Raw genomic sequence first — 20,059 nt, forward strand, 5'->3', positions numbered from 1 at the left:
CTGGTCTGCAAAGCACGGTCAGGGCAACTACAGCATGGGTCTCAGCAGGCTCCCACTTCGGGCCGGAATCCAACCTTCATTCCCCGCGGTGACAATGGCAGACTTGCCCTCCATAACGGATTCCCGTTAAAAGGATTTAAAGTTGATTCATTACAATTGGGGCCTCAAAGTCCTGTATTGCATGCCTGCCTGCTGCCCTCCTTGGATGTGCAGTGGTAGCCGTTGCTCAGGCTCCACACCGGATTCCATCCCTCATTCCACGGCCATTACCCGGGGTCACTCACAAATGGCAGACTTGCCCGCCTCCATATGATTCTCATGAAAGGAATGTGGTGTCATCTTTGCCCGCCATAACGGATTCCCGTGAAAGGATTTAAAGTTGATTCATGACAATTAGGGACGCAAAAGGTCCTCCTGAGTCCTGTATTGTTGTTTTTGGTCACTACCTCAGGGCGGGCGTGCATGCCTGCCTGCCTGCTGCCCTCCTTGTCTGGATGTGCAGTGGTAGCCGTTGCTCAGGCTCCACACCGGGTTCAAACCCCTCATTCCCCGGCCATTACCCGGGGTCACAAATGGCAGACTTGCCCGCCTCCATATGATTCTCAGGAAAGGAATGTGGTGTCATCTTTGCCCGCCATAACTGGTTCTCGTTAAAGGATTTAAAGTACATTCATTTCAAATACACAGCAGGGCCTCGAAAGTCCTTCTCCTGTATTGTTATTTTTGGTCACTACCTCGGGGCGGGCAGGCGTGCATGCCTGCCTGCTGCCCTCCTTGGATGTGTAGTGGTAGCCGTTGCTCAGGCTCCACACCGGATTCAAACCCCTCATTCCCCGGCCATTACCCGGGGTCACAATGGCAGACTTGCCCGCCTTCACAGGATTCTCATTGTAGCGGTACTGAACAAGTACACAGCAAGTAGAAAATGTAATTTAAAAACAAAACGTAAGCTTTTTAACAATGCCATGGAAAGTTGAGAAGGAAGTCACACATTACCTGACATCACTGAGTGAGGAAGAGCAATCTCGCCATGTTGCGCAGTAGTCCAGCATGGCCGTCACTACACAAACAGCTGTTTGCGGTGCGTTACACAGTGAGTTTGGTGTGTCAGTGTGAAGCAGAACTCTAATTACACTCCCTGATTGATGTATACACATGCAAGATGTTTTAAAGCACGTTAGGCCTGCAATTTAGCATTCAATGTGATTTCTGCCCTTAAAACGCTGCTTTGCGTCACATCCAGATTTTTCCCCGGGACTTTTGGCATGTATCCCACTCCGCCATGCCCCCCTCCAGGTGTTAGACCCCTTGAAACATCTTTTCCATCACTTTTGTGGCCAGCATAATTTTTTCTATTTTTCAAAGTTCGCCTCCCCATTGAAGTCTATTGCGGTTCGCGAACTTTTCCGCGAACTGAACCTTCCGCGGAAGTTCGCGAACCGAAAATCGGCGGTTCGCGACATCTCTAGTGCTAGTAAATATCACAGTGCATTTACCAACATTGCCATTCTATTTCTATTAATTTCCTTATATTGTTCTTGTCCTCCACTAGGCATGCTGTGCTGAGACTGTCATACATTATTCTAATCCAAAATTAATGAACCAGGCCAGTTACATAAATCATTGATTATATATTATTTTCCAAGGCCATACAGTGCGAGGGCATTTTTACATGCCGCACACATACTGCGCTAATCTGAATGCGCCTCTGTTTACGTAACTCTAATAGAACATGTAGAAATGCAAGGCTTTTAAAGCTCACTTTGCCCAGCTTGATAACTCAAATTATTTTTTGTTATTTAAATGTTTGTCAGTAAAACGTTTATTATCAGTAAATCAAAACCTGAATTGCCAGCTGCAGCTCCTTTTCTGCAATGTACTGTGACAAAGAGGGGCCATCGCTATAACCCTCCAACATTACTATTCTACCATTACCATGTACGGGCCTTAAGGTTCTCCTTTATCCAGATCTGCTACGCCCAAATGGAAGCATAGCTTCCAACTGTCCCACTTTGAAAAGCAAACCCCTCTGTCCCGCTTTCTTCCTTATTTGTCCCTCTTTTAAGAGGGATGTATAGATCTATATTAATATATGTATTTTTCTACCTGAAAAAAATATTTAACTGACTCTAAACGTTGTTCTTATCGGTTAATTTCATATATGTATTATTTTCAAATATTAAAATGAAGAAAAACTGTTGATAGGACCAGTGTGGCTTGAATGATAAAAATAACTCATTCAGTACTCAAGAAAAAATAGTCAGATTTGCACTCCCAAAAGATAAATGCAAAAATAATCATTTAAGGGCAGAGACACACTGCAGAACACGTTTTGATCAGTTTTCATTTTAAAACATGCTCCCATTGACTTGCATTAAAATTGCAGCAAAAATGATGCGATCGTGATTCTTTTCAAAGAAATTGCTATGGAGCCAGTTTTTAGCTATGATTTTACCATTATTTTAGTGCAAGTAAACAGGAATATTTTTAAAAATGAAAACTGAATGAAAAGTTCTCTGCAGTGTTCCTCAAAGAGTACATAAGAGTAAATAGTCGACTTAAACATCTGTGGGTGCCAAAAAATGCTCTTCACTGGTATAACTGAGCGAGGATTCAGATTTTTGCCAATGTTTGTGCTACGTAGTCTTTGCTACAGCTTAAATGAAAGTGTATGATGCTAGTGACTATGCTGACGGCTACCATATCTACAGTATAACATTTGGCCTGCATAACATGTACTACTAGTAATTAATCTGTTATCTATCTTCTTATCAGTAATTAGCCAGAGACAATGATTTCCATAAACATTACATTTGGCATACATGTATACAAAAAAGCAATTGTGTAACTTGCATAATAATCTGTATTGAGACATGATCTATCTTTCAGAAAACTATTATGTTAATACAGGTTCCAAGGTCTCATGATGGTGATAAAAGTGTGGAGTAATAATGGCAATTATTTGCATTATACTGGTGGCAATAGCTTTTTCAATGAAGATGTGTCCCCTAGCCGTGCTTACCACACATAGGCCTAGTGCACACCAAAAACCGCTAGCAGATCCGCAAAATGCTAGCAGATTTTGAAACGCTTTTTCTTATTTTTCTGTAGCGTTTCAGCTAGCGTTTTGCGGTTTTGTGTAGCGGTTTTGGTGTAGTAGATTTCATGTATTGTTACAGTAAAGCTGTTACTGAACAGCTACTGTAACAAAAAACGCCTGGCAAACCGCTCTGAAGTGCCGTTTTTCAGAGCGGTTTGCGGTTTTCCTATACTTAACATTGAGGCAGAAACGCATCCGCAATCCAAAATCTGCAGCAGCCCGGGAGTATGCGTTTCTGCAAAACGCCTCCCGCTCTGGTGTGCACCAGCCCATTGAAATACATTACCCTAGCGGATCCGCACCCGCAAGCAGATCGCAAACTGCAGCGGAAACGCTCCGGTGTGCACTAGGCCATAGAACATATTATGCCACGCAGTAATGAATGCTGGAGCAATATTGTCGCTACATCAAATGAGCCTTGTGGTTACTCTGCACTCTGTGCTGATTAAATCGTAGATAATTGCTCATTTGCCCTAGTAGCTAAATTCCCCATCAATAAGATGTGGATATATGGAATTAGTAATTGCTAAGCAATTATACCAATGAGCAGTTTGTTGGCACTCGAAGTCTGAACTTGCAGAACTCTACACTGGACCGAAAAAAATAGGGTTATTGGGTAAAGCCATGCAAATGTAGAGTGATGCGCAACATACAGTACCCTTTTGTCAGCCAATAAAATTTGGTCTTTATTATAGACAGAAAAAAATGAATATAGTTCATTAATTGCAGTTGGTCAGTGTTCTTTGTCTACTGTTCCTTGCCCTGTTGAGCAGGCTCTCTACAACAGGTAAGTTACCTGGAAAGCCACGTTACATGCAAAAAGGGAACTCTGTAAATTTACCAATATTTTGCAATAATATGCAATATTCTGCAATAATTTGCAATGCATACATGATAGTAAAATTTCGGTAAATGGTATTTGCTAAACTTATGTTTATTCTCACATAGAACCCTCCTTCTATTAATGCCTAACTATCACCCGATCCAATGCCTAACCTTAATCAACCCCCCCCCCCCCCCCTGCCTAACTCTAACCACCCCCACGTCCGATGCTTAAAGGATACCCGAGGTAACATGTGACATGATGAGATAGACATGTGTATGTATAGTGCCTAGCACACAAATAACTATGCTGTGTTCCTTTTTTTCTTTCTCTGCCAGAGTTATACATCGGGTATGTAAGTGGCAGTTCCTGTCTGAGTCAGGACTGGATCAGACTACAGTGTGACCCTCACTGATAAGAAATTACAACCATAAAACACTTTTCTAGCAGAAAATGGCTTCTGAGAGCATGAAAGTGATAAAAAAGGTCAATAGTTCATAGATTTTAGCTCTGGCATATGTCAATGAATGTGTCATTGAGCAAAAACAATAAAACAGTAAAAACTTAAAAAGTAAATATAAAATAAAACTGGAATATCTTAAAAAGTAATTTTAAGGAGAAGGAGGATATACAATTTTTTATTTCATTCGTTTATTTTCACCTCACGTGTCCTTTAACCTTACCCAGCCTGTTTCTATGGGCGTGCGATGCGTGCAATCACCCGGGGCGCTGGATTGTTGCGGCAGAAGGGGGCACAGCGGCGGTGGGAGCGGGCATAATAGTAATAACTCGCCATCCTTCAGCTGAACAGCCGATCCCACACAGCTTTAATGTCCTTCCTTTCCCGTCATCTGTCTCAGTAACAGCGCCCCCTGTGATGACATGCGGTACGTCATCACAGAGGGCGCTGTTACTGAGACAGATGCCAGGAAAGGAAGGACAGTGAAGCTGTGTGGGATCAGCTATTCAGCATACTGCAGCACCTACCTACCTAACCTATACTGCAGGCACCTACCTATCTAACCTATACTGCAGGCACCTACCTATCGAACCTATACAGCAAGCACTTACCTATCTAACCTATACTGCATGGACTTTCCTACCTAACCTATACTGCAGGCAGCTAGCTACCTAACCTATACTGCAGGCAGCTACCTACCTAACCTATACTGCAGGCAGCTACCTACCTAACCTATACTGCAGGCAGCTACCTACCTAACCTATACTGCAGGCACCTACCTACCTAACCTATACTACAGGCACCTACCTACCTAACCTATACTGCAGGCACCTACCTATCTAACCTATACTGCAGGCACCTACCTATCTAACCTATACTGCAGGCACCTACCTATCTAACCTATACTGCAGGCACCTACCTTATCTAACCTATACTGCAGGCACCTACCTTATCTAACCTATACTGCAGGCACATAACTCTCTAACCTATACTGCAGGCACCTACCTTATCTAACCTAGGGTGACCATGCCTCCTCTTTTCCCCGGACAGGTCCTCTTTTTCAGACCTGTCCGGGGCGTCTGGCCGGCTTTTTGAAATTTCCGGGGAGAGCCGTTCGCTTGGCTCCCAAAGAGCCGGCTCGTTCGGCGCATTCACTCAATCCCTCCCTGCTGCTCTGCTCCGCCCCCACTGAGGCTACAAGCAAATTGCGGAGCAGAGGGGCGGCGGCTAGGGGTACGAGCCGGCTCTGAGACAAAGTATACAGGTCGCTCGGCTCCCAAAGAGCCGGCTCGTTCGGCTCTGTCTAAACGCAAATCGCGGAGCAGAGGGGCGGCGGCGAGGGGCACGAGCCGGCTCTGAATCAAAGTATACAGGCCGCTCGAGGGGCACGAGCCAGCTCTGAGTCAAAGTGTACAGGCCGCTCGGCTCCCAAAGAGCCGGCTCATTCAGCTCTAAATGCAAATTGCTAAGCAGAGGGGCGGCGGTCAGGGGCACGAGCCGGCTCTAAGCATACAGGCCGCTCGGCTCCCAAACTAAACGGCTCTTCGGGCAATCAATCCCTCCCTGCTGCTCTGCTCCGCCTCCGCCCCCTGTGAGACTGAGAGCAAATTACGGCGCAGGGGGTGGAGTTTAGGCCAGGGCTAGTCAGGGGCAGGGCTGTTCAGTCAGTGGTAGTTACTGTTACGCTGGGCTGGTGCTGTGTGTGACTGTGTGGCCTCTGTGGGAGCAGTAAGAAGGGCCTGAGGAGCCCTGAGTTCAGTGAAATCACGCTGGTGCTGTGTGGGCGGCCTGTGGGAGCAGTAGGGCCGGAGTTCAGTGAAATCACGCTGGTGCTGTGTGGCCTGTGGGAGAAGTAGGGCCTGAGTTCAGTGAAGTGAAGTCACGCTGGTGCTGTGTGGGCGGCCTGTGAGAGCAGTAATTGGGCCTGAGTTCAGTGAAGTCACGCTGGTGCTGTGTGGTCCACTGGCCCGTGGGAGCAGTAATTGGGCCTCAGTTCAGTGAAGTGAAGTCACGCTGGTGCTGTGTGGCCTGTGGGAGCAGTAAGGGCCTGAGTTCAGTGAAGTGAAGTCACGCTGGTGCTGTGTGGCCTGTGGGAGCAGTAATTATAGCTGCGACACAGACGCAGTAGTGCAGAGAGAGTGCAGAGGGCCAGAGGCCAGGGATCAGAGCAGAGAGTGAAGCAGTATTCTAGCTGGTAAAATGCTGAAGCGTAAGTGCAGCTTCACCGATGAACTGCAAAGAAAATTTCCCACATACCGTCCCGGCCGGGACAAGTGGGAGGCGGAGTGCACCGTGTGCAAACCCGGTACATATGTCTCGGTATCCAATAAAGGTGCTGGGGATCTGAAAGCCCACATGGACACCGAGAAACATAAAAAAGCTGTGCAAGGTGAGAGTTCATCTGCAAAGTTGACAGAGTTTTTTGTCAGACCAGGAAAAACAGAAGATTATGTAAATGCAGCAGAAGGTGCAATGGCTTTTCATACAGTGAAACATCACAACAGTTACAGGTCCATGGATTGCACCAGTACTTTGCTTAAAAAGGCATTTCCTGACTCTGACATTGCAAAAAGGTTTAGTAGTGCTCGCACCAAGACCGAAGCCATCGTCAATGGTGCTATAGCCCCCCACTCTGTTGAAATCACTCATGAAGCACTCAAAGAAATCCGGTACTGTGGTGTTTCCACAGACTGGAGTAACCACGGAGCAGTGAAAATATTCCCAGTCATAATCCAGTATTTTGACTGGAAGAAGGGTGGCGTGCAAACAAAATTGATTGAAGTTAAAGACACACCCAATAAGACAGCAGAAATCATTGCAAAATATCTCACAGAAACCCTGGCAAAAACAATTTGTTGGAAAAATGCATTACATTTACTGGAGACGATTGCAACACAAATTTTGGAGGAATCCGACGTGATGAAGCTGGAAAGAATGTGTTTGCAAATTTGAAGAGTTGCTGCAAAACAGGACTCTGATCGGTGTGGGTTGCCCAGCACACATATTGAATAATTGTGCACACCATGGGGCAGGCACAATAGAAATTGACATTAAGAATATCATATTCAAAATCTACCAGTATTTCCACATTTACACTGTGCGCACTGAGAGCGTGAAGGAGTATTGTGATTTTGTTGAGATTGATTACAGAAGGATGCTCTCTCACAGCAAGACAAAGTGGCTGTCATTGTTCCTAATCATTGAGCGGATGTTACAGATGTTTCCAGCTTCAAAAAGCATATTTTCTGTCTCAGCAAAAGCCACCCATAGCACTCAAGAGTTTTTTTTTTTTGAAAATGATTTTGCTGAAATCTGGCTTTGGCACATGCACACACTCATGTCTGTGTTCCACACCCACATTCAAGAAATCGAACAGGAGAACATGTCCATTATGGAAGTGAAGAAGATATTAAACAATATACATGCCATTCTTCTTCAACGCAAGAGAAACAACTTCATGTCCCTTAAAGTTAAGGGACTACTGGCACAGAAGCGCAAAGATGGACTTGATAAACGCTGTGACCAGTTCTGTGCAGATGTGCATGGCCTGTACAGTGCATGTCTGGAGTATCTGGAGAAGTGGATGACTCCCATGGAAGAGTTCTCAACATTCATGTGGATGGATCTGAGTGAGCCACCAAACTGGAATGATGTGGAGGCATGCATCAATTACCTTGGAGAGAAGGGGGTGGCAGTGGATGATGTTAAGTGTTTTGACCAGGTCACCAATTTGAGGAAATTCACAGAAACGTGCAACCATGATGAGGAGTTCAGTGACCTGCAGGTAAACCAGAAGTGGACCAAATATTTTGAAAAGGCAAAAAGCATTGCATGTTACTCAGAGCTACTGACAATTGCACAGTTTCTTTGCACTTCCCTCTCACAATGCAAATGTTGAGATGGTTTTTTCACTAATGCAAAGCCAGTGGACCAAGGAGAGGAACCAGCTCTCCGTAGAGTCACTAAAGGGGATTCTACTAGTTCAGTACATCTTTAAAGACCTGTCTTGCAAAGACTTTCATGCTCATTTGTTAAGCCATCGAAAACTGCTAGGAAAGATCAGCTCGTCAGCAAAATATGGATGGGCTGACAAGGAGTAAGAAAAAGAGAAGCAGGATGAAGAAGAAAACTAAAGATGAAAAGTCTAGGTTTTTGTTGTTTACGTTTTTTTGTCTTTGTGAGACTCTTCTGTTATTTTATTACATTTCAGAGTTATATTGTTGAAGCTGGAATAGAATAGTTCATATTTAATGTTCATCAACCAAAGCTTGTCTGTATTCGTCTGGAGGCCATGCCGATCGTCGTCTTTTTTTTTTTTTTTTTTTTTTTTTTGGAAATCAAAATATGGTCACCCAAATCTAACCTATACTGCAGGCACCTACCTTATCTAAGCTATACTGCAGGCACCTACCTATTGAACATATACTACAGGCACCTACCTACCTAACCTATACTGCAGGCACCTACCTACCTAACCTATACTGCAGGCACCTACCTACCTAACCTATACTGCAGGCACCTACCTACCTAACCTGCAGGCACCTACCTAACCTATACTGCAGCCACCTACCTACCTAACCTATACTGCAGGCACCTACCTATCTAACCTATACTGCAGGCACCTACCTATCCAACCTATACAGCAGGCACCTACCTATCTAACCTATACTGCAGGCACAAACCTATCTAACCTATACTGCAGGCACAAACCTATCTAACCTATACTGCAGGCACTTAACTATCGAACCTTTAGGCTGCTTACACACCAAGACGTTACAGGCGCACGTTAGTGCGCCTGTAACGCTCCCCCCACGCACAGCAATGTAACACAAGTGGGCTGTTCACACAGTCCACGTTGCGTTACATGTAACGCTGCACGTTCTGTGCAAAGTGCAGCATGCTACGGCGTTGGAGCGGCTATAGCCGCGTTAGACTGTTTGCACATGCGCAGTGGGGGGCGGAGAGGAGGCGGGGAGAGCCAGCTACAGTAGCCGCGCACATGGCTACTTAATATTCACTGCACTGGCGGGCGCTGATTGGCCGGCGGGACCACGTGATGCGGAGTGTCTCGCTCCGCATCACGTGGACCCGCTGGCCAATCAGCGCCACTCTGGGAGACATTATAGGACTCGAGCCGCCTGACGCGGCTCATTCTACCGTCGGCTCTTGCAGCACCATACGTTGTGTTAGGTGCACGTTATGCGACCTTAACGTGGCACCTAATGCAACGTCTTGGTGTGCAAGAAGCCTGACTGCATGCACTTACCTATCTAAACTATACAGCAGGCACCTTCCGATCTAACCTATACTGCAGGCACCTATTAACCTATACAGCAGGTACCTACCTATCGAACCTATACTGCAGCAACCTACCCATCGAACCTATACTGCAGACACCTACCTATCTAACCTATACTGCAGTCACCTACCTATCTAACCTATACTGGCACCGACCTATCTAACCTATACTGCAGGCACCTACCTATCTAACCTATACTGTGGGCACCTTTACCTGGCTCCACGGTGGGGATTTTTACACCCTCGCCCTGGGTGAAATTTAGCCTAGAAACTGCCCTGTAGATGACGCGTACCCTCGTACGCGTCATCGCGGTACTTCTGTTCTCTCTTGACGCGACTTACAAATGTAAACAGGAAGTGCATCAGAGAGAGGGCGGAAGTACCAGATGGTACTAGCGCCTATGCTCTCCGGCTGCCCGCTTGCTGTCCTCTTCCTGCCAGCCTGCTACAGGTACTTTGGGGGACTTCTATTTAATTTTATAGGGTCCAGCAGAAGGGAGAGCTTAGTGGGGAGGGGTGGGGGGCATTTCCGACCCCCCCCCCCGCGCTTGGGGCATGCTCTCCCTTTATGCTGGGACCCTATAGGGGCCCCAAAGGGACATGTTCGGGTTGGGTTCGGGGTTCGGCCCGAACATGCCGAATTATCGGGGGCATGTTCGGCCGAACCCCCCCTGAACCCGAACATCTGGATGTTCGCCCATCACTATGTGTGCTGTGCCCTGCCATATGTACAGTATAAGCTGTAAAGCCTGGTACACACATACAATTTTGAGTAGCCAATTTTACTACTTCTAGGTATTATGAGGTCTCAGCTCGGTTCATAGTCAGTTGGCCCTCATACGTCATGGAAGTGGTCAAATTGGTCAGTGATTGACAAGTCAAAATTGAATGTGTGTATGCATCTTTACTCTATGCCTATACTGATAATAAACTATCTAAAGGATAGGGGGCTCCATCCAACATTTCGCTGGGCAGGCTCATTATTGTTAGGTTACACCGCTGTTAAGTTCATGTAATTTGGTCCCACCCATGGCCACGCCCACTCCCTGCATGACCATGCCCATTTGCTGCAGGTCCTTCCCACCTGGTGCCCATGGGTGCCCCGGATCTCTTAGGATCTTAGCAACACCCCTGACTATTTGATTCTTTTGTCTGTAAGCATGTGACTACTTGATTATCTGGAGGCATGTGACTAATTGATGCTACTTAATTTATGTATCTAGGGTATATTAAATATTCTGGTATTTGGGGAACCCAGAGCGTTGACCAGATAATTCATTTGTGTGGTGAGTGATGGCTCTGTGTGAGGAGTGCCCTTATTTGTGAAGGGGGACCCTTAATTGTGTAAAGGGGTTGCTCTGCGTGTGAGGCCGGGTTAGGAAGCTTTTAGCTAGGGTGACCATATTTTGATTTCCAAAAAAGAGGACGATCACAACAGCATGTGGGCGTGGTCATGGGTGGGGCCAAATATACAAGACCTTAGCAGTGTGCTGTTCAACTTCGTGGGCATGGAGGGACGTTTTTTTTTTCCAGACCACATGGTGGAGGGCCGGCCAACCACAAAATGCAATCAGATTCGCAGAAGAATTTCCCACAAAATGCAATGAGATTGGCAGCAGATTTCCCCACAAATGTGCGGACAAGGTATATGTCCGCAGTATAGGTTAGATAGGAATATGGCCCCAGTATAGGTTAGATAGGAATATGGCCCCAGTATAGCTTACAATCTCAGGCCTTTATGCTCCCACAGGCTGGCCACACAGCAGTGACTTCACTGCTAACAACTCAGGCCTTTATGCTCCCACAGGCTGCCCACACAGCACCAGCGTGACTTGAATCAATTCACTGACACTGACAGACTGAACTCAGGGCTCAGGCTGTGCTGCTGAGCTGCTCCCACAGGTCACACACAAACAGCACCAGTGATCAGCCCAGCGTGAGTCCCACTGAACTCAGGCTGTCTCTGGCTGTCTCCACCCCTCTGCTCTGCAATTTGCTCTGTCTCAGTGGATGGGAGCGGCTGGAGGTGGAGCAGAGCAGCAGGAAGGGATTGACTTACTGCCTAGCCCGAGGAAGAGCCGTTTGAGTCAGGAGCTGAATGAGATGAGCCGAACACTGGGAGCCCAAGCTGCAGAAGAACAGCTTGCAGAGAGAGAAGATCCACTGAGGCTGAGATGAGCCAAACACTGTGAGCCAGCAACAGAAGAACCACTTGCAGAGATCCACTGAGGCTGAGATGAGCCGAACACTGCGAGCCCAAGCAGCAGAAGAACCGTTTGCAGAGAATCTCTGCAAATGGTTCTTCTGCCTTGGGCTCGCTGTATTCGGCTCATCTCAGCCTCAGTGGATCTCTGCAAGCTGTTCTTCTGCCACTGACTCGCAGTGTTCGGCTCATCTCAGCCTCAATGGATCTCTGCAAGTGTGTTCGGCTCTCCGGACAGATCAAATATCCGGGAGGACAGCCCGGACAGGTCTGAAAAAGTGGACCTGTCCGGGCAAAAGAGGACACATGGTCAGCCTATTTTAGCTAGAGTTCTGATGGGGGGTGCAATATAAGTGGGCGTAATATCATGGGCACTATTTGACCTAGATACTCCTCTGTGCATTTCTATTGATCGCTGCCTTGTCCTGGTGGAGGGACTTGTGTAGCTCTTGGAAGCTGAGTTATGGCGGACATGTCATAGCAAAGAGTTCAGACATAATGCAAATCCCTGGAGGAGGAATCTGCAACCCACTCCAGTATCTTGGACTGTACCAAAAGGCTTCACAATATGACATTGACACATAAGCCCCCCCCCCAGGTCAGGAGGTGTCCAAAATGCTACTGGGGAAGAGCAGAGGGCAAATACAAGTGGCAATAGAAGGAATGAAGTGGCTGGGCAAAGCCAATAGTAAACTCTGTTGTGGATGTAGCTGGAGGTGAAAGGAAAATCCTATGCTGTAAAGAATAATATTGTATAGGAACCTGGAACATAATGTACCATCTATGTACCAAGGTAAGTTGGAAAGTTGGAGGTGGTGAAAGATGATAGAAAGACTCAACATAGACATCTTGGGAGTCAGTGAATTAAAATGGACAGGAATGTGTGAATTTAGTGTAGACTAGGGTGACCATATTTTGATTTCCAAAAAAGAGGACGATCAGCACGGCCTCCAGACAAATTCAGACAAGCTTCTTGGTGGTTGATGAACATTTATTTATTATACTTCAATGGTGTCTGTGCCGCTCTCTGCGCTGATCCCTGGCCTGTCTGCAGTCTGCACTCTGCACTGCGTCTGTGTTGCAGGTAGATTGTGCAGCTCTGACTCTGTTGGTACTGCGCATTCTCCTGCACAACGTGACAACGTGCGTGGCTGCCTGCTACGTCATCCTATACCGCAGGGCAGCAGCGTATAAATCTTACTACTCCCACAGTAGCCCAGCGTGACTTCACTAACTCCGCCCTTTGCTGCTGCCCCTCTGCTCCGCAATTTGCTCTCAGACTCAGTCTAGTGATGGGAATTCCGGCTGTTTAGAAAGCATCGGCTCTTCTGGCTCGGCCGCTCGGCTCCCTTTAAAGAGCCGACTCGTTCGCGAACGACCCATCACTATCTCAGTCATCATTACACCGGACATTTCTAAAACCCGCCAGGATGCCCCGGAAAGGTCGTAAAAAGTGGACCTTTCCGGGCAAAAGAGGGCACTTGGTCACCCTAGTGTAGACAAGAATCTCATAGAAGAAATTGAGTAGATCACCTAGTCAAATGGTAGTACTGGAGTACAGTCTCAAAAAATGACAGATTGATCTCTGAAAAAATTATTTTCAACATCGCTGTAATTCATGCCCCAACTACAGGTGCTGATTAAGCTGAAGTTGATCAGTTCTTTGATGACTTCCTAGAGCAAAGACCAAAAAAGTAACTTTTATCATTGGAGATTGGAATGCTAAAGTAGGAAATACAAAGAGATGGAGATGGAGAAGTTCTATACAGTCAGCAAAAACAAGACCTGCAGGTGACTGTTGTTCAGATCATCAGCCTCTTATTGCAAAATTAAAACTTTAAATTGAAGACAATAAGCAAATATACTTGACCATTCAGGTATGACCTAAATAATATGCCTTATGAGTATGCAGTGGAGTTAAAACTAGATTTAAAATGATTAGATCTGGTAGACAGTACCTGAGGTGCTATGGACGTTCATAGTATTATGCAAGAGGCAGCAACAACAAAATTTCAAAGAAATAGAACAAGAAAGCAAAATAGCACTAACCAACGACACCACTTCCGTGTCTGTACGCTGTTGTAGGGGGGCTGGGTGAACTTTTGACCTTTATAAAAAACCTTTAATATCTCAAAAACGATAACAGATAGAACAGTGATTTTTGCAGCACAAATGAGCACAAACCCAGCACTAACCAACGACCCCACTTTTGTGTCCGTGCGCCTTTGTAGGGGGGCTGGGTGATGTCATTGTTTGGAAAAAGATAATTGCTATTATCTTTAAAACAAAAGCAGCACAAATGTTTATTTTTGCGGCACAAACGGGCACAAACGTAGCACTAACCAAACATGCTAGAACTTTTATTTGTGCTGATTGTAGGGGAGCCAACTTCACATAGCCTAGGAGGAAGCAAAGACAAGAGGGAACTATATCGCCAACTGAATGCTGATTTCCAAAGAATAGCAAAGAGAGATGACATGGCCTTCCTAAATGGGCAATGCAAAGACATAGAAGAAAAGAAGTGAACGCTTCAACAAAAAAAAATAGAGCTTTCAAGGAAATGTTTTACTTTAAAATGGGTGTGATGAGACAAAAATGGTAGGAACATAACCGAAGTGGAAAGATTAAAACGTTGACAAGACTATACAGAAGAACTGTACAAATATAATCTCAACTTCACTGATATGCCTGATAGTATGATTTTTGAGCTAGAGCCAGACATTCTAGAGAATTTCATTGGGCTTTAAAGAGGAACTGTAACGACAAAACGGCCCCTGGGGGGTACTCACCTCGGGTGGGGGAAGCCTCTGGATCCTAATGAGGCTTCCCACGCCGTCCTCCATCCGTCAGGGGTCTCGCTGTAGCCCTCCGTGCAGCGGTGACGTAATATTTACCTTCCTGGCTCCTGCGCAGGCGCTCTGACGGCTGTCGGCGCCGAAGTAGGCGGAAATACCCGATCTCCGTCGGGTCTGCTCTACTGCGCAGGCGCAAGTTTCCGGCGCCTGCGCAGTAGAGCGGACCCGACGAAGATCGGGTATTTCAGTCTATTTCCGTGCCGAAAGTCGCCACAGCGCCCCCGCTGGAGCCAGCAAAGGTAAATATTGAACTGACAGTCGGCACAGTCGCCGGCTGTTCGGAGGGCTGCGGCGAGACCCCCGTGGGACAGAGGACGGCGTGGGAAGCCTCATTAGGATCCGGAGGCTTCCCCCACCCGAGGTGAGTACCCCCCAGGGGATCTTTTTGATGTTACAGTGTCTCTTTAAAAGGCTCCAAAAAGGGTGGCAGCAACAGTGCAACAATGGAACTGCTCAGCTTATTTCAGCTGTGCCGATCAATTGGGTGCTGCCATAGGCCTTGATGATAGTTAAGGCTATAGATGCACTCAGTGACTAATATGGGCACTGGTTATCACTGGAGCTCAAATTGGAAAAAGGTATTTCAGCCACTGGCAATTTCCGATGACCCCCCCCCCCCCCCCCCCCCCAGCATCCCCTGAGTTGGGACAGTTCGGAAGGGGAATAGTATTGTACACAGCTGCAAGATTCAGCAGGGGCAGGGTGTGCTTTTGGCTTCCCCCTGCCCTCAAATTTGACCATGGCCATTTTATATGTATGCCAATGGAATGACAGCAGCCTTGTGGTGAGATGAGTCCTACGCCTCAAAGAACAGTGAATGTAAACAGGCAAAGTTTCACTGGCGCTCCAGGATGTAACAGCCCTTCTCTCTTACCTCTCTGGTGTGCTTACACAGAGCGGGGTAGGTCCGTGTCCAATGTCTTACCAAGATAGCTTGTTAAAATCGTAAAAGATGATGCTGTTAAAGTGCTGCACTCAATATGCCAGAAAATTTAGAAAATGCAACAGAGCCGCAGGACTGGAAAAGGCCTATTTACATCTTATTACTAAAGAAGTGCAATGCCATGGAAAGTTCAAACTACCGAACAAGTGTTCTCGTTTCGCATGTTAGAGAGTTCATGCTCCAGTATTTTGCAGGCTAGGCTTCGGCTATAGCCAAGGCCGGATTTATACTTTGTGTGCCCCTAGGCCAAGGATGTTGTGGCTCCCCTTTAACGTGCAGCCCCTCTTTCATGTATTCCATCCATGTACAGTTGCCCCTTTCTTTCATGGACAGCTCTCTTGGACATCAGTTTCCCTTTTTCATGTGTTGCTCCCCATTTCATGAGGAACTTGTATTCAGTTCATGAAGCAACTGAAAACTGAAAATGGAACAAACAACAAAATTGGAAAGCCACACAATCACAAGCCAGTCCATAGTCATGGAAGTAAACCAAAAGCTTCAATCAAACAGACAACCACGACTTCTCAAGAAATGTCACCTAGAAATGTCAAAAGGTAAATAATCTTTATTAGGGGTGTGTCCCTCTAAATCCAACCTGCAGCAAATGGTCAACGAGTGTAATCCAAAAGTCAAATATAGTGCAAGAAATATTAGGTATACACAATCTGGTAACACACTGGTGCAAAAAATACAATTCAATTGAATGCAAACAGACACCCAAACTATGACCTGTACGATAGTAGCTGCAAGTAGACTATTAATACTGTAGGCATATGGGTGAAAAAATGAATAAACCATGTGTACACCAGAGCGCCATTTACCCAGATGCTGGACTGCACACAAATGGCCACCCGACCGCGTTCTTCGGAGCACCAGTGTGTTGCCAGATCGTGTATGCCAAATATTCCTTGCATTATATATGTGTACTTTTAAATTGCATTATTTGACCTGAACACTTTCATTCCAGCGCAGGAGACTTGGGCGCAGCAGTGAGTAACTTCAGCGCCATCAGAAGACTGAGCTGAAGTTGCTTATAAAATACTATAATTCGGCCTCCAGCAATTGCTGGAAGCCGAATTATTTAATTCCCCTCTATCCATGGCGGCATGGGAGGGGAAATAGTATTTAACATTGATGGGAATTTGTGCAGGAGCAGGGTCAGCCATATACTAGCTGTATTCTGCACCCAAGTCTCCTGAGCCGATTCCTCTTGCATGCTATTTGACCATCTGCCGCTGCAGGTTTTTATTGGCTTTAAACGGACACGTCCCTAATAAAAATTATTTACCTTTTGACATTTCTAGGTGTATTTGACATTTCTTGAGCAGTCATGGTTGTCTGTTCTGATTGAAGCTGAACATGGAACAACTGATTTGTTAGATACTGATAACTAATAGCCATTCATAAATGGGATCTGTTTACCAATAAACCAAGATGATGTAAACATCAGTTGAACTTATGAGTTCCAATCAGATACAGCAATCCTACTTAAATGTTATTCATTCCTATTGATTTTTCTCAGTATCCTTTGAAGTTTCTATGATTTGTAGCGATACAATTAGTCAAAAATACAACTGATTCCAATGCAAAACCTTGACTGGAAAAAGCCTTGGTTACAGGTACTCCATTGAGAAAATTCCTCTGGCTGCTATTACGCTTTACTGGCATCTTGTGGGCATTTATATTACTACATCCCAAACAATTGAATAACACAATTCAGTCAGGATTTCTCCATATACATCCTATTCTGCCTATTTTTAACTACTGATTGGAAACCCAGAGATCCTTTTCCTTTTACCTAATATTTACCACTATTTCCCACCCATTGAAGGGGCCTCATATCTCTATTCAATTAAATTAAGACACATGCAATTCTCAGTGGAGGAAGGGGACCCACTGGGGAGGAGTCCTACGGTTCAGCCTGGTGATGCATGTGATTTTATTCCGGTTGGAGAATTGTGTGAGTAAACCTCTCTACCTCACCCATCATGTATGATGCCAATATTGATAATTTATATTGAACTGAGACTTTGGAATCAAGTATCCTCTTGCTGGCTAATCTAATGGATTTTTACTATTGAGCCTATTCTAGGGTCCCACCTGGACTGTGTGTATAATTAGTTATGCTGGCTGCTAAATTAGGAGGGGTCTTAGCTCAGTTTCTTATGTGGGGAATATGGGGAATATGGGGATAGTTTAAGAGGTGATCACCTGCTCCAGTTTTATACAAAGGGGTAGTGCAATACTTGGGGTTCTTTGTATTGTGTGTGGTTATTTGTTTGCACAATAATACAGCATTTTTGAAGCAAATTTGATCCTCAACTGATTTGATTATATAATTGTGATTTTGTGTTAAGCACAGGTATTAGGTTCTTATATAAAACTATACTGGGGTGACTTCATTTTTCTACCTAATAGTAGGGGCTTCTGTTGCTACCTATACTGGGGGGGTGCATCTGGCTTCTTAATAGGGGCTCCTCTGGCTACTTATAGTGGTGGGGGGTTGTACCTGGTTATCTCGTTCTGGGGGCTTCTATTGCTACCCATCCTAGAAGGCTGACTACTACCTAATGTTGGGATGGGGGCTCTTCTGGCTACTTATCTGACTGGATAGTGTACTGGTTAAAGGCACCACCCCTGATATAGGAGACCAGGGTTCAATGTTCCTATTCAGTAAGCCAGTATATATTCAGTAAGAAGTCCATGGGCTAGATTCCCTAACGCTTGAGAACTTAAACGTAATTGCAATGATTAAAAAAATGCATAAGTCTGCACAGAAATGCTGTTTCGTTTCACCAGCCACCTGCCCGCCTTAATACTGTTATAAAAATCCTCTTTAAAGAGAACCCGAGGTGTGTTTAAAGAATGTTATCTGCATACAGAGGCTGGATCTGCCTATACAGCCCAGCCTCTGTTGCTATCCCAAACCCCCCTAAGGTCCCCCTGCACTCTGCAATCCCCCATAAATCACAGCCCTGCTGTGAGGCTGTGTTTACATCTGTAGTGTCAGTCTCGGCTGCTCCCCCGCCTCCTGCATAGCTCCGGTCCCTGCCCTCATCCCTTCCCTCCAATCAGCAGGGAGGGAAGGGATGCAGGCGGGGACCGGAGTTCTGCAGGAGGCGGGGAGAGCAGCAGACTGACACTATAGAGATAAACACAGCCAGCTCTGACAAGCTGTTTGTCAGCAGCGTGGCTGTGATTTATGAGGGATTGCAGAGTGCAGGGGGACCTTAGGGGGGTTTGGGATAGCAACAGAGGCTGGGCTGTATAGGCAGATCCAGCCTCTGTATGCAGATAACATTCTTCAAATCCACCTCAGGTTCTCTTTAACCACTTAAGGACTGCAGTCATAAAACCCCTTAAGGACCAGACACTTTTTTTCCATTCAGACCACTGCAGCTTTAACGGTTTATTGCTCGGTCATACAACCTACCACCTGGGGGCGTGGCCAAGATGGCGAGCGGATAGCAGCAGAGGAAAGGAGCTCCGCCATCCAGCATACATAAATCCTGCTTGACACGAGCCCAATAAGCACAGAAATAGAGCTGCGGATTCCTAAAACGGCCCTGCTGATACAGACCGAAGCTAGAGCGATACGAACCGCCAGTATCGCCGGGAAGAGCGGTCTCTGAACCTCCGTTGCCGGCCACAGGAGAGGCCCCGGGCCCATCACGTACACATAGGCCTACTGAGAGATACTCTCCCTACGAGGACGCCGCAATGTCGCAGAGAAGCAACAGAACAAATAAAGACAAGGAGAAAGATAAAGGGAAAATTCCTCCTGAAGCATCAAATACATCACAGCCCTTACCGGCAAAGGAACCGAGGCAAAAGCAAGGCCCTCCAGAGGCGCCTCTCTCAGACCACGAGGCAGACCAAGATGGCGACCAGCCGACACCCCCAAACCCGTTCGAGATCCTGGATGCAATAAAACATTGCCAGGCTACTCTCACCCTGAAGATGTATGCCTATGAAGTGGGAATGGGACTGATACGCCAAGATATGTCCAAGCTACGGGACCGCACAAAAGCTGCAGAGCAGAGAATTTCAGACCTGGAAGATGTCCAGCTATCACATGTGCGCGCCATACCACGGATGGATAAACGACTACTAGATCTTGAGTACAGAGCCATAGATGCAGAGAATCGTAACCGGCGCAACAATCTGCGATTGCTGGGTGTACCGGAGGGAGCTGAAGGAGAGAATGTACCGGACTTTGTCGAGTCTCTATTACGGAAGATTCTTCCAGATGATACTTTCTCATCTTTCTTTCTTATCGAGAGAGCGCACAGGATCCCTGCGAAAAGAGGCCCACCCGGATCCCTACCACGTCCACTGATCTTCAAGCTGCTAAATTACCGGGATAGGGATGCAATA

This window comes from Hyperolius riggenbachi, chromosome 3 (assembly GCF_040937935.1).
Source record: "Hyperolius riggenbachi isolate aHypRig1 chromosome 3, aHypRig1.pri, whole genome shotgun sequence".
Taxonomy (NCBI): Eukaryota; Metazoa; Chordata; class Amphibia; order Anura; family Hyperoliidae; genus Hyperolius; species Hyperolius riggenbachi.